The sequence below is a fragment of the Canis lupus genome, chromosome 19, assembly GCF_011100685.1.
Source record: "Canis lupus familiaris isolate Mischka breed German Shepherd chromosome 19, alternate assembly UU_Cfam_GSD_1.0, whole genome shotgun sequence".
In the NCBI taxonomy this organism is placed as follows: domain Eukaryota; kingdom Metazoa; phylum Chordata; class Mammalia; order Carnivora; family Canidae; genus Canis; species Canis lupus.
The window spans coordinates 3,291,324-3,305,736 of record NC_049240.1 but is presented as its reverse complement, the minus strand read 5'-3'; the positions used below and the strand labels follow the sequence as shown (position 1 = coordinate 3,305,736).

The 14,413-nt window shown below is 50.0% G+C and overlaps 1 non-coding gene across 1 annotated transcript in view; it reads right to left on the bottom strand.

Moving 5' to 3' along the window:
- Nucleotides 1-14,413, bottom strand: part of MAML3 — a 193,278-nt gene that overhangs the window by 68,013 nt on the left and 110,852 nt on the right. The window contains exon 21 of the transcript XR_005373867.1: nucleotides 1,674-1,759. This is a non-coding gene — a transcript (mastermind like transcriptional coactivator 3). The remainder of the gene's footprint in view (nucleotides 1-1,673; nucleotides 1,760-14,413) is intronic.

The window sequence follows — 14,413 nt, the reverse complement described above, 5'->3', positions numbered from 1 at the left end:
TTTAGCTTTCACTTTCAAACAAGGCCAAGCTCACCCTTTCTCCTTGAAAAATGGGAAAATCGGGCCAGTTGAGAGTGGAGGTTTGTGGCTATAACACATAACAGCTGCCTGATGGGAAGGCAGCCTGGACCAGGAAAGCCACTTTGGTAATATCCTGTTTACCTCCTCCCAGGAATGCTCCGCTGCCCATCGATACCCTCTCCACAATAGGGCGGAATGTAAGTTCATAAGAATTTGTGAATAATAACGTGGTCACAGAGCTTGAACTCTGGATGCTTTCACCGTAAATTAAATTGTGAGACGCTCTGGATAAAGTTTGTATTCACGTTGTCTGACTTATTAATAAGATACACAGTGGATCTGATTCCTAGGAAAGATGAGAATAAGGCAGATTTGGAAATTTTATAAAAAGGAACATGAAATGATAAATGTCATACATTGAAAATATGTACCACCTGCCAGCAAGGTTTTATCTTAAACTGGAACATAAAATAAATAAATGAATAAAAGTTTTAGTACGATGCCTTGTTTTCCAGCAAAAGTGTTTAAAACCCTGTTCTTTGTTTTTCTTTGACCATAGTTAGCTTGGCGACAGTGCTTGCAGTGTGGCTTTTGGTTTATTTATTTAATTTTTGTGTGGTCCAGTCCCTGCCCCCACCAACACACACACACAAAGGACCTGAACAATTGGTTACAGGTAGTTGTTGTAATCTCTCCCCCTGGAAGCTTTGAAGGTGCTTCCCGCAGCATCAAAGTGCTTCATTGCTCTGCGCATCTCTGCCCAACTTCAAAGCCTCACTGCGGGAATTCGGAGTGTAGTGTACCCTGTAGTTCTAAAGGACCTATTACTCTCTATTTATCGTGCAAATTTTTATGGAGATGCCCTGGTATCTTTCTTGACTCACTACTTAGTGTCATAGTAGTTCCCCTGGCTCTGATTAAGAACTGTCTGGGGGGAGGGGGGTGCCTGGCTGGCTCAGTGGGTGGGACCTGCCACTCCTGATCTCAGGCTTGTGAGTTCAAGCCCCACGTTAGGTGTAGAGATTGCTTAAAATAAAGTCTTGCCCAAAACAGAGCTGTCTAGGCAAATTATCTAAAGGAATAGGTTAGGGTCAGACTGCCTGAAACTAATCCGGCGGGCTGCTGTCCTTTCAACGTCTCTGATGCCGCACCCTGTTCAACTAACTATAAGTTCTTACCAGCCAGGTGGCCGGGGAGCTCTCCCTAAGGAGCCGAAAGGAAGCAGATCGCTTGATTTAAGTTGTGGCTAAAGAAAAAAAAAGTTTCATGTTTTATAAAAATTATCAGTAGAGGATCCTGAAAGGAACAGAAGTCCTGGGATACGAGAGCAAGTAGATGCTGTCGAGGAGAAGGACCAGGTGTCTGATAGAAGCGTCTGCAGTGATGGAAACGTTCGTAATTCTGTGCCATCCAACGTGGGGGCCCCTAGCTACACGTGGCTGCTGAGCACTTGAGATAATTCCAGAATGACTGAAGAGCTGAATTTTCAGTTTTGATTTTCATCAATTTTAAGTGTTCTAAAGGGTAAGTGTCTATATTTGTATTGAACAATGTAGTTCTAGGAACAAACGCTGCATGTTATGTGCATGAGTGGGAACTCTAGGACTTCGGGTGGAGGAAGGAGGAGAGTGGGAAGACAAACCATTGCCTACCTGCATCCTCCTGGGGAAAAAAAATCCTTTCGACCTGTCGACGTAATGGCTCCACCCAGGTAATAAGGAGATCCTAGCAATCAGACCTGAAAACGATAGTGTCATCATTTATCTTCATTAATCATTAGGCAACACGGCTGCCGGCCCGCACACAGGCTGGCACTTCCTGGCTCCCGCCTACTGATGGATGACATTTCAAGTAATCTGTGGTCGGCAACGGACAAGGGGGAAAGGTAATGGCATTGCCTCCTCATTTGCCAGCCCAAGCCGATAAGTGTCATTGTGCGTGGCTGTCACTTTTACACGTCAAGGCTGCCCAATACCAGGGAGGACACTCGCCCTTTCAGAGTGACATAAATCAGCAGCTGGTGCAACAGCAGAGAGGAGGCCTCGAGAGGCCACGGGAACTTCAGGCCTGTCCCCTTGTCTGATTTGGGGCCTTGACCTTGTGCCCTGGGGTGGTAAAAACTGGGGATCCGGAAACTTTTGCTGGGAACTCCAAGCCACATGGGTGACGCAGGTGGCCTCCCTGGGGGGGGGGGGGGCAGGACGGCCTTGTGTGCGTGGGTGGAGAAGGCCCCTGCTGGCCTGAGTCCTGGGGAAGCCCGTTCCAGCCCCTTCCTCCGCGATCGTCTTCTCGCCACGTTCTAATTAGAAAACACTGAAGACGCGCCGGAAAGGATGAAAGACTAGACATTAATACGTTTTTCTCCAAAACAGGAAAAAAGAACTTGTTAATTAAGCCACAATTCATCCTGCAAGGTTGGCTCTTTTTTTTTTTTTTTTTTTTTTGCTTTCCCACCTGGAGCAGCATCAGGGCGGCACCGAAAGGCTCGGCGGCTGCTGAAGGACTTTGTGGTCAAGGCAGATGGGCCTTTTCCGGCGTGGACTCTCTCATCCCACCCCGTGGCCAGCTGCGGCCGGGCTGCGGCAGAGGGCAGGTGGGCGGCGAGGGCGGGTGGCAGCCGGCGCTGCTCCCCGCGCTGTGCAGCAGGTGCAGGTAGGGGCGCGGGTGGGGCGCACCGAGGGTAGGTGGGCTGCGAGGGCAGGTGGGCCGCGAGGGCAGGTGGGCGGCGAGGGCAGGTGGCGGCCGGCGCTGCTCCCCGCGCTGTGCAGCAGGTGCAGGTAGGGGTGCGGGCGGAGCGCGCGGAGGGCAGGGCACCCCGGGGCGCAGGCCCCGCCCTCCATGCCCACCGGCCGCCGCGGCCCTTGACTCCGCCTCCCCCGGCCCCTGGCCCGCTCCCCCTCGGCGGCCGCGGCTCCGGGCTCCATTGTTCCCTCGGGCCCTCCCTGGGCCTCGGGCCTCCCTGGGCCGCGGCGGCGCCTAAGGACCGGCGGCTGCGGGCTGGGCGCTGCGGACGAGGACCCCCGAGGTCCGGGACCCCCGGCCCTGGAAGGAAGCGCCCACGGCCTTGGAAGGAGGCGGGGCAGCCCTTGTCGGCCTCGAGGCTCCCAGAGGCCCGCCGCCCCGTCCTGCGCCGCAGCCCCGGTGTCTGTGCCCGGCAGGAAGCCGCCGCCTGTGCACCTGTGCACCTGGGCACCTGCGGCCGCCCCCGCCCTGCCGGCCTACTGCTGCGCCGGGGTCCCGCAGGGGGCGGGTGCAGGTGCTGGGCCCAGCCCGGGGGCGGGGGGGGCTGGCGCCGCCTCAGGGGGGCAGGCCCGGCGCTGCGGGGGGGTGGGGGGGAGAAGGCCCGGCGCTGCCTGCGGGGAGGCCCGGTGCCGCCTCGGGGGGGGGAGCCCGGAGCCGCCTCAGGTGAGGTAGGCCCGGCGCCGCGTGGCAGGTAGGCCGCGGGCCCCTATGGCGGCGGCAAAGGGGCCGCGCCCGGCAGGCCCACCCGGGGAGGCCTGAGGCTTCGGCCGGCGCGGCGCGCGGAGGCGGGGGGCGAGCAGTCCCGCCGGCCGCGGCCCCAGGGCCGCTCCTCGTGTCCCCGCCTCGCGGTCCGCGGGGCTCTCGTCGCCGGGCGTCCTCGGCGCGGCCCGCCTGCTCGCGTGGGCCCGTGGGGTGGTGGCCGCTGCTCCCCGACCCTGGGCCTCCCTCCGTCCCTCCCGCTCCGGGCGACGCGGCCGAGCAGCAGGTGGCGGCGTCGGGGCCTCGGCGTTGGGGCCTCCGCCCGCCCGCCCGGCGCGGGCAGCTCCCGGGACCCCGTGACGCGGGCCCCGCGGCCTTGCGGGGCCGCCAGCGACGAAGAAGCCGACGGAGCAGGAGCAGGCGGACGTCCGAGGGCGTGGGCCGAGAATGGCCGGAGGGGCCCGGCTCCCGGAGGCTGCGGGTGGCGCCCTCGGCCGTTGCCCGCGGGGACGGAGAGACACGAGGGCGACCGACACGGGCAGAGCGCAGCCCTGGGTGACCGCGGGCCGCCGGGCGTTTCCGCGGCTGCCCCACCCCGCGTGGACCCGGCACCCCAAGGCCGCTTCTCGGGTTTCTCCTCAGCGTGGAAACGCGTTTCGCGGGGGAGAGTGACGCGGCGGAAGCGGCGGAAGCGGCGGAAGCGGCGGCCGCGCGTGCTCACACCTACTTCAGTGAAAACCCAGGCCCGGCCCGGGAGGGGCCTTCGCGGACCACCGTGCCAGGAAGGAAATGTCGCTTCTCAGGGCCTAGGATCATCTTTTCATTAAAAAAAAAAAAATCTTTCCTGTGACGTTTAGACCCCGGGCTGGGGCTTTACCCCATGAAGGGAAGCAGGAGTGTCCCGGGCCCCTTGCGGCGACCCGGCGCTTCCCAAGGACGCGTGACCCTGAGAGGAAGGCAGCGCGTCGACCCTCTCCACCAACACATGGAGCAGCCGAAGCACAAGGCGGTGAGCCAAGGTCGCCGAGGGAGCAGGCGACGCTCTGGCCCCGGGCTCCTCGCCCAAACCGGCTCCACCGCGGCTCTCGGCTCTCGCGGAAACGGCCGTCGAGCACTTCACTCCCAGGCCCGCCCGGCTAACCGGCTCCCCGGTCGGCGGGCAGCGCGCAAGCGTCCGTGTGCGAGCGGCCCTCGGCCGCCCCGGGCAGAGCCCCGAGCCCCGAGCCCCGAGCCCCGAGCCCCGAGCAGGAGGGCGGGGGACGGAAACCCCAGCAGACGCGGCTGTCACGGTGACGGGCAAGGAACAGGCGAGCGACGCCCGGGAAGCTCCTTGCCGCCCGTCAGCCCGGCCGTCACACGTCGGGACCTCCAGCCCTAGCACAGGGCCCCCGGAACGTACCCTGGACTGGTGACAAAATGTGAAAATTGCACGTTAACGTTCACGTGTCGTGATAACGCGGATCATCGCGGATCGGTCCACCAACTGCTCGGGGTGACGGAACATTTTTATTTTATTTTGTTTTGTTTTATTTTATTTTATTTTATTTTATTATTTTATTTTATTTACTTATTTATTTTATTTTTGGAGGAACATTTTTATTTGAGACTTAACATTGGGACCCAGTTTCTTTTTACATATTGCCTACTCCAACACTTACCTTTACTCTTTCAGGGTTTCATTCAGCCTGGCTCGGCCACCCACTAGCTTTGCAGGGAAGAGCTTGAGGTAAAAGCTCTCCTCCCCAGTTTCCTCTGCTGCGATGAAGAGATCATGCCAATCTCAGAACTGGGTTTTTCTTTTTTTCTTTTTTTTTTTGCTAAGACTAAGTGACTTCATGTTTATGAAAGCACAACTCCCAGGACATAGAGAGTGCTTGGTATGGAAATGCTATTTCCTTCTTCCCCATCTTTGAATATATTCCTTGTAAAGTGTTTTTTTTTTTAATTTTTACTTATTTATGATAGTGAGAGAGAGAGAGAGAGGGGGGCAGAGATATAGGCAGAGGGAGAAGCAGGCTCCATGCACCGGGAGCCCAACATGGGATTCGATCCTGGGTCTCCAGGATCACGCCCTGGGCCAAAGGCAGGTGCCAAACCACTGCGCCACCCAGGGATCCCATGTAAAGTGTTTTAACTGTTGGGAGTTGTTTCCTACGTTGTGCATGCAATTCAGCCGGGTGCTTAAGGAATGCGTAATGATCCCTTTCAGATAAACGAAAAAAACTCCATTTCTGAGCTGTTAAGTGATTTGCTCAGAGTTGCACAGCAAACTGGTGCAGAATTGGAAGCCTGGCACCTACTCCTGTGATCGCCTACTCCTGTGATCACCTACTCCTATGATCTTTCCAGAAACTTTTGTCTCTTGCAGCCCTTGCCTCCACCTGAAGGAAAACAGCTGGTTTACAGTTCCACCCCACGCCAATTCCAGCTCTTTGCTGCCTCTTCCTGGCCCTCCCTGCACTGAAACCCCAGCTCCAATCCCATCTTACTCCTCAGGAGCTTTCCTCTTCCTCCACCTGGGGCTGGATGGTCAGGGACTAACAATCTACATGGCACATGAGTGGAAACGAATTGGAAGGGAATGTTCTTTTAAATGAAAGGGTTGGATTAGACACCACCATACATATTATGTTGTTAAATATCTACAGCATGATAAAATCATCCCAAATGTCACCAATCCCTGGGGGACTTATTAATAATTAAGCATTTTTAGTTCACTTAGGAATGCAGATTCCATTTAACAAGAGAATGTACACTAAATATGTCCATTATATTGCAGCTTGCAACAGAGTATGTTAGAGATCGCAGCTGGGTTTCTCCAGGACAGATGACGAAGTTAATGCAAGGATCGGTCTTTTCTAAAGGCAGCGTGAGAGCCAAAAGTAGCATCCTGGATTGGTTTATAGGGTTTGTGTTTATTAGAAGTGTTTATTAGAATGACTAATAATGGAAGAGAGCCGACTTGGCAAGGGCTGGGGGAGAGCCAAGAGAAGCCCAGAGGAAATGGGATGGTCTCAAAGAATATAGGGCAAAGCAGAGACCCAAGGCCTCCAGTGGAGTGAACTATCTGCACCCCCCCCGCCCCCGCTGTCACTGTTAAGGTTTTTAAGGACTGGAATAGGCTAAGAAGGTGTCCATCTATATGTTCCACTTAATGGGAAGGCCACTTACATTTTTATTTAGCTTTCTCCCAAAAGATATATGGCCCTGGTCCTACACACACACACACACACACACACACACACACACACACACACTTTTCTTTCAAAAGCACTATTCTTTATTTGCTTTGTTTTGTTTTTAAAGATACCCGATTCTCTCTCTCTCTCTCTCTTTTTTTTTTCTTCTCTATTTCCTGGGCAAAGTCAGAATACTGAATATCTTGAAGGAAAAAAAGGGAAGCTTGAAAACTGGTTGCCAATCTTCTTTGTGTCTTTCAGAGATTAACTGTTTTTTTTTTCCCTAGTCCCACCAAAAAAGGTCCCTTTTGAAGATGATCAAGGGGGAGAGGGAGAGAGACAGAGAGAGAATGAGAAAGAGAGGTGAAATCTGGGGAAATTGGTTCATCCAGTCTTTAGTCCTGGGGCTTTTCTAACTAGCTTTGCAATGTGTGATCTTTTGGGCATGTTATTTAAACTTTTTCTCTAGGCCCCTTTCCCTACCAACAGAAGTTTCCATGATCTAGAAAACCCCGCTAAGCCTTAATGTACCAGAAATCCAGGCTTGAAGCAGGAAGGAGCCTTCCTCTCAATGGTGCCTGAAGAATTTTGCAACCTTTTAGCAGAAAAAGACTGTGGTGGATATGTTTTTCCACTTCCTTGTTTCCTGTATTGAACTACATGCAAATCGAGCTGCTTCTTTACACCCTCACTGAAAGCACCTGCCAACCTAATAAAAGAGCCATAAATGTAGTTGTAAGGGCCCCAACAAAGCAGGATCCTCTCCTGACCAGGGAGGTCAGTGGGACAGGCTGCCACCAGGAAGGAGAAACCACAGGGAAGATTGTTGGCATGTCTATTGTCACCAACCTGGGTGCCAAAGGACTCGGCAAAGTGGAGAAGCAGCAGGACTTAATATGGAGAGTGGACTTGGCCTGCCTTACGGCCTCTTCACTTTCATCCTGAAGTTATTAAGGTTCAAAGTGCAGCCAGAACTGCCTCCAGGGGACTTCTGGTCTGAAAAAGGTGTGTGTGTGTGTGTGTGTGCGCGTGTGTGTGTGTGTGTGTGTGTGCGTGTGTGTCTACAGGAATCACTCCCCAAGCGTTCTCTAAAACCACTCCTTCCTGGGGTGGGGTACAGGGTCCAGACAAGGGCACTGTTGAGTAGAGATTCCCACCCTACTCTCTGGAAAGAAAGGACACGGAGACAGAGGAATGTGAGCAGGAACGGGGGAGAGAGCCCAGAGGGCACAGGGAGCTATTTATCACCGAGCAAGCAGCCTTGGGAGACGCAGGGGAGGAGGGGCTGAGTTTCAAAACAAGTCGTGGACTTTGAGACTGTAAAAATGGTGGAGAAAAGATGACTTCAAGTCAAATAGATGAATAAATTCAGTTACCCTGGATGGTTTTCTTTTGCCACTAGTTTTCTCCTACTAATAACCAGCTCGTCCCAAATGCCAATGGCGTATACTCTATTTCACCATTTATAGAAGCAGATGGTAAGGTTTCTCACTTTGCCTTCACACACACACACACACACACACACACATCCCATCACCACGGCCCTGACAGTCCAAGGAATTACTTTGCTCTCTCTCTTTAAACGTCTAGAAAGCACTTTGGGTATTGTCAAGGCTAATCAATCAGAATTATGCTTATAACTAAGGGGATCTCATGACCATGGTTCATAAGTTGCTTCAGACAGGGACGGAAGGGTCATATCCAATGGGGCATGGCCTCGCCCTTCAGCAGATGAAAAAATACATGTGTACGTGTGTGTGTGTGTAGCGGGGGTTGTTACTTGGTTCAGCTGCTGTTAATTGCCCAGTCTTTTGGCTCCTGGCAAAGAAAAGCATGTTTAAAATTTCTAGGGCTCTAAGCATAATCACAGATTTTCCAAGTTTATAGGGAACCTAATGAATTCACTGCACACTGATTAAATTGTGGCCCCGAGAAGTTAGCCAAATTAAGGACGGGTCACCCAGCAGGTTAGCCACAGGTCCAGAGAAGCAACATGGGCCTCTAGGCTCCTTGTCCTGTGCTCTTTCTACGCAGGGCAGATTCTAGGAGATCCGTTTGACGGAATTTCCTTTCCACTTTGTAGCCATATAATGGGTTTATTATGCAAAGTCTTCACCAGTCCAACTCTCCCCACCTGCACCTTCGCAAGGCCACACATCTGCATAGGGACGGGGTGGGAGCACTCTGCTCCCACAGGACACTTGTTCTTTTTCATTAAGCCCTTTTTCTTTGTCCTGAGGTCAATTTCTCTTTTCCTGGCCTCGATGTCTTTTTCACCTCGGTCTACTCACATATATTAGTTTGTATACCAACACTTACATACGGTACCTGTAAGTTACGGGATACCTACTAGAGCTGAGTGCAAGCCATAGTACCTAAAAAGTCATCTAAGACTGTGTAGCCTTTCTTATGTTCTCCCTTTGTGATCATGTGAAGGGTGGGACCTTTGAATCCCATCAGTATCAAAGCTCTCCTCAAAGCTCTCCTTCACGAGGCGAGCTTACGTGACTTGCCCAAGAACAGGAGGCAGAGCTAAGAATGAAACAGTCCCCACAGAGTCACTGGCTTTTCTTCTTTCTCTCGGGCCACCAGACCGACCTGCCAAAATCGCATTCTACATCCTCGCTTCGCTCCTGTCCAACCCCTGGCAGAGATACTCACGGGCAACAAGTGGACATGACGTGAACACAGACAGGATGTGGAGAGGACAGAGTGAGGCCGGAACAACGCAGTCTGCACTGTTCAACACATTAGCCCCAAGCCATAACTAGATAGTATAATTAAGATTGAGTGAAATTAGGGGCACCTGAGTGGCTCAGTGGGCTTTTGGTTCAGGTCCTGATCCCAGGGTTCTGGAATCGAGCCTGCATCGGCCTCACTGCTCCTCAGGGAGCCTGCTTCTCCCTTTCCTCCCTGCTTGTGTTCTCTCTCCATACCTCTGTCACTATCTTTGTTGCTCTCTCTCAAATAAATAAAATCTTTAAAAAAATTAAATTGAGTCAAAAATTTCGTTCTGCAGTTGCACTGGCCACCCTTCCAAGTGCTGAATAGCCACAAGTGCCTAGTGGCTATGATATGGGAAACTTCTATCGGACAGCTCTGCTAGACCCTAGGCCATCAGGGACTAATAAATAATAATAACTACAATTCATTGAGCGCCAACAGTATACGAGGCATGATAGTTGGTGTTTTATGCCTATTTTATTAATCTCCAGAAAATCCATGAAGTACTATCATTTGCATCTGAGACAGGAAAGAACTGGTACTAAACATTCTTAATCATTTGCCCTTCATGCTCAGTAGTAACTGGCAGAATTAGAACATAGACCAGTTAATGTCAAGCTGGAACATGAACTCCAGTTTCCTATGGTGAGCCTTATAGACTGATCATACAGCTGACATTTATTGAGCACCTACTACTATGTGCCAGGCATTGTTCTCATAAGTAACATACATAAAAGGCCGGGACTAACCTACGGCTTGCAATTCCAATCTCTGTTTGCAGGGCCAGTTGCTCTTTCTAGATGGCCTCTCTCCTGCAGCCAGCTGTCAGATGCCTCTGCTTGGAAGATTCAGCTCCATTTCACCTTAGAGTTGGACAGCAAGGTCTGTTGCTTTCTTGGCCAAGCCATCATCACTAGAAGTCATCACGAAAGTCATGCTTGAGCAGATTTTGAAAGGAGTCCTTTGGCCTCCTTGGAGGGGTCCCACCTCAACTCACCAAGAGCATGCTGTTGACATTCCTTTTTTGACATTCGGTTGGCCCAGGAAAGACACCTTCAATCCTGGTGAGGTGGTTGCATTTCAGGCACTTTGGTGAACCTCTTATCCTTTAATATGAAGCAGGTCTAGTAGGCAACCCTCAGGAGCTGGCTCAAGAAGCTGGCCGTGATATTTGTGGCACTTGTCTGTAGATGTCTTTTAGTCTGGTCTAGAACTAAGTGCTACATGGACACCGTACTCCACCTGCCCAGCCTCATTAAGATAGCTTGAAATTTTTTTTTGGCTTATTTTTCTATTTCTTTGATACTTTTAGAGCATTACTGCCATCTGAGAAGCAATATCCAATGGAGGTTTTCTCTTTTATGGGTGAAATTCTTGTGACTACCAACGGGGCTTCATTGCATGAGTTAGCATTTAATCTTGGTCAGCTTGTTGACTTTTCACACTCTTAGCAGTATTATAATTCTGCGATATGGTCCAAAATCCTCTGAAGATGGTTTCAAGGGGGGTACCTCAGCGGCCACCATATCACTTCATAAATGGCTTTCAGAGGGAGTAGCCTGTGAGTTGTCAAGTTGGAAGTACCTCCCTAAGACCTTGAAACTTAGGTTTCTTGATGTACCCTTGAACAAACACTCCACCCGGGCTCAAACTATTAGTGGTGTAGACTGGCGGTGGGGAATATCTTCAAATAGATCTTCCATATATTTATGGAATCCCATTGAGTTTCTGTAGTCAGATCAATAACAGGCCACGTGTAAGTCAACTCACATTATCAAAGACTTTTGTAAAATTGGTGGATACGTGCACTTCCTCTACATGATGTACCACAAACACCACAGGAAAGTCACTCCCACCTCACCACTACAGCCCAAACACACAGCTGTCTTTCAAGGGTACAACTGACTTTATTGTGCAATCGTTGGTTTGCTAAGATACTGACATGAATTTTGCTACAATAGAAAAGTGTGGGGAGTTCACAAGTGCGGTCTTATTATTCTCATATTTTTTTTCTTCTAGAAAAGAACGATGAACTTGAAATCCTGCTGTATGTCCTTGGCACTCCACATAATAAAGAAAGGTAAATAGAGCTATCTAAGTAGCTTCTTGCACTTCAACTTGAAAATTTCCTCAGGTGCAGGCCCGTGACTACAATTCATGATTCCAGTTCCAGCTTCCTAGTTGGAACAAATTCATATTTTTAACCTAAACTGGCATGGCTACTCCAAGACATAGTACATTCTCTCTTGTGGAGAGACTCAAAAGCATGAGGTGATTGGCTATTTAGAGGGAGTATTGTGAAGGGGATTTAGAAACTGGTCCGGTGGCCAGACTAAATTACCCAATCAAAACCTGACAGGCTATGATTTAGCATGTTCTCTAGTCTGCAAATTTCTATATCCAGAATGCTCTACTCTTTAAACACATCAGACTTTTTTCTTCTCAGGGTCTTTGCCCACACTGTGTGTGTGTGTGTGTGTGTGTGTGTGTGTGTGTGTGTTTTCCTGGAATAGCAGCACATGGCTAGAGTGAGTGTGTGGTACAATTTATTGTTCAGATGTTGATTTAAGTGTTTTCTTCTCAGAAAAGTCATTATTAATCCTTCATCTGTGCAGGCACACCATGTTATTCTCCATCTTTGAGTCCATCTAAATTTTCCCCCAGAACGTACGCAGTTGTGAGTGTACCTAGCATTGTCTGTGGGTTGACTGCTTGGTAGACTCTAAGGAGAAATCCAGGTCTGTTGTATTCATTAACATATACCTGGGCTTAGTGTATAATAGACATTTAAGCAATTGTTACACATTTAAGCAAATGTGTGACTGAATGAATAAATATTAAAAGCAGATTAAAATTATTTCTAGAATCTAAGCCGCAGAATTTTTTGAGCTAGCAGACCTGCTTAGAGACACTCTATCATTTGTCAGTGAGACATAAATACCCTCAGTTTCTTCTTTTCCTTACCCTGTAAGATTGGTTGAGCTATGTAAATTTCTAAGCACTACATAATTGCTATTTTTGATTAGGTTACACACTGGGACTTGTGTACCATACCATCAGAAAGCCCAGCAAAAGAAAAAAAAATAGTGTTGTGTTCTGTTTTGGTTGTTTGTTAAAACAATACCCAGGATGATACTGAGAGCCTGGATGATACTGAGAGCCCACCGGTTCCTGTCCAGTTCACTTGGAACAACCTTATCAGCCTTCAGACTCCACATACCTCCAGCTCGTCTGACCGGAGTGGGTGGATCCTTGAGGGCTTCCTCTGGTCCCGTGGGTGGACAATGTCCCTGCCCATCTGACTCATGGGGGCGGGTCACATTAAATATGATAGGACCAAAGTAGAAGGCACCAGTGACCAGATGCATCAGGAACAAAGAGGGAGGAAAGCAGGGCCCTGAAAATAGAAATCACATCAAAAAATAGATGACGAGTTGATAATGCCTTGAGGCCTTTGTTCAGGAACACTCTGGCACTATAAAGGGAAGAATGACAGCACCATATTCTCCTATGAAGCATGAGATGGTTTTTCTTGAAGAGTTCTTCCCAAAGAAGGCCTTGTGGGTTGTGGCTAGCTCTGTTTTCCATTTTTATCTAGATTTGTTCTTTAACGCAAATGTTATTCTTTTTCCAAGGATTGCTGTATCATCACATTAACAATAAGATAAACAAACTTGACAAAAATTCACTGGAAACAATAAGTGTGGTAATTGCATATTCTTGTCCTAGGTATTCCTTTTTTGTTCTCAATTAAAAGCAGTTCCAAGCAGTCGTGTATGCCGTATCATTTGTTCACCTTAAATAAATACTTTTGAATCTAAAAATATAGCAGAAATAAAACTTTCTGAAAAAAATAAAAAACTGAAACTTAGAATCACATCAAAAATAAGGAATGGATTTTTAGAGGATCTGGATGGTTTGCGAGAGGTGGAGGTTTCCTGACCAGCCAACTCTGTGAGGGCCCTAGATCTAGGGAGCAGAAGGGTTTGTGCAGAACAGCCCCAGAACACTGAGTGGAAGAGACGCCCGTCGGAGATTTTAGATTTGCTCAGACTTAACAAAATCATGAGTTAACTATACTCATTGGCAGATATTTCATGAAAGAACAGGATTTCAAGTCGCACTTGGTCACCTCAAGAGTATTTCATAGGATTATCATTTTTAATCACTCCACTTCCATTAAACAGGACATTCCTGGACCATGAGTGCTGGACCAAGTTGCTGCCCAGGAGTGACCCGGCCACTCTCAGGGGCATGGCCTCCGCCACACGTTTCTGTCTGGAAATGGCCAGGGGGACTTCAGGAAGGAGCAAAATGAGCTGAGCACCGTAACTTCCATAGCCGATCCATGAAGTAGCCCACTTCCACGCCCTTCGGGACATGGTAACCTGCCCCCCCCCCACACCTACAGGCTTACAACAGGATGCCCCAGAGATCTGCCCCAGCTTCCTTTTCTGTGCCCACATTTCCCCCACAACACGCTGCAACCAGCGCATCAGAACAGACACACTCATAATCAGACCAAAGAGCAGTGACAGCGCTGGCAATTTTATACCTGGGCCAAGTGCCAGACCCGGCTGGGGGAAGGAGGTGCGGGCAGGGGAGGGAATGTCCTACCCACAACCCCTTTCAAAAACGAAGGTTGGGGCTGCTATTAACTCAGTCCTGCTAGGAGACTCGAGCTTGAGCTTTTCCCCCACATGCTCTGGAGGCAGGGCCTTCAGATGAGGTCAGTGAGGGGCTTTTAGACTCCGACATGTATACGGAACTATACTCGCAGAAGTGAGGGGGGGCGGGAGCCTCACTGTACCCCCCACTGTAGCCTCTGGAAACCCAATGGTTCTCTGGAATGTTGCTAAATTAGTCACCACTGATACACCTCCTACAGCACCTCTGCCCTTTGCGTAAGCCTAAACAGTCTTGTTTGTTTATCTCACACTGTTTTCCTGAGTCAGGAATTCAGGGATAGCTTGACTGTGTGGTTTTGGTTCAGGGTCTCTCATGTGGCCAAGATGGTAGCCAGAGCTGCAGTCATCTGAAGGCTTGAC